This window comes from Cyprinodon variegatus, unplaced genomic scaffold (assembly GCF_000732505.1).
Source record: "Cyprinodon variegatus isolate N-32 unplaced genomic scaffold, C_variegatus-1.0 Scaffold740, whole genome shotgun sequence".
Taxonomy (NCBI): domain Eukaryota; kingdom Metazoa; phylum Chordata; class Actinopteri; order Cyprinodontiformes; family Cyprinodontidae; genus Cyprinodon; species Cyprinodon variegatus.
Window position 1 is genome coordinate 360907 of NW_015151193.1, and position 1316 is coordinate 362222.

Here is a 1316-nt window from a genome sequence, read left to right on the forward strand (position 1 = left end):
GGGGAGCAAAGCAATGAAGAGAAACCAGCTCTGAGAGACTGCACAAGAGGACTATAAAAGGTAGACGGAACAAAGACTGGGCTAATCAGCTAACAAAGAGCAGGTGTGGATGGAAGTAACTAGAAGGAGACTGGCACAAGGGGGCAACAGAGAATCACACACAAAAAAATAAATAAACACAAAATGGCAAGAAAACGAGTACACAAAAATAGAAAAGAAACCAATTAATAATAAAACAGAGAAAGACAATTAAAAATAAATAAATGAAAACTCTAAAAGGAACTAAAAGTCGTAGGGAAATCATATTTAAATGTCCAATCATTCCAGTGACGCTGCTGAAAAATTAACAGCAGTGCCATCTACTGGACAGTAGTTATATCACAAATTTGAAAGAAATGCCTAACCCTTATTAGTTAATCAGATGGAAGAAATTTTTCATCTAATAAAACATTAATCGACAATTAATAATAACTTGATTATTTGTTTACATTCCAAATAACAAACCAGAAAGGACCTGCTGGTAAAAAATGATTATTGTTTAACAAAAGTCCTTTTCCTAGAGAGTTTTTTCCAGCTCCAGGGTCATGACAGAGTTGTTGAAAGTTGTGCGAAGAGGCTTCCACAGCTGTTAAAAGTCACCCACCTGTTCTTTTCATGTCTGCCTATCTGCTCACATCGAGGTAATTAAAGCATCAGCGTCAGAAGCTTGGACCGCTGCTACATTTAGCCGTCAGAGAAAAACTGCTGTCTGTAATTTAAATGCCAGCGTCGCTGAAGTGACTCATGAAGACAGACGTGTGAATGGATGTCTGTGCATCCAAACTGAATTATCAAACGTGTTCCATTCGCAGCAGCGAGCGCACTCAACCATACGCAGTCCCTAATCTCCATGACAGCTAACATGATGATAATTACACAGCTTGTATCCAGGGCCTCCTTTCTAATGATCATCACAGATAATACCTTCAGCTGTCAGCTCTGATGTGGTGTGATCTACTCCACACAGCTGGGACTCCATCACATCACATCAGGTTTGGTTTTTATTTTACTAAATGTTAACTGGTAAAAAAAAAAAGACCTACTGATGAGTTGACTTTAAAACTAAATGCCTGTGCTAAACATTACATAACCAAAAATATTAAATTCACTGCTGTTCTCAGTGTATGAATCTTCATTTTGTCTATCTATAATGCGAAGTTTTGATTCTAGAGGCTGGATGAGGATTAATTAGTTACTTATAGATACATTTGTGGATAGTAATAAAATACTAAAAGACATTTTTGCCCAAATATAGTAGCCCCTCCCTCCTGCCATCT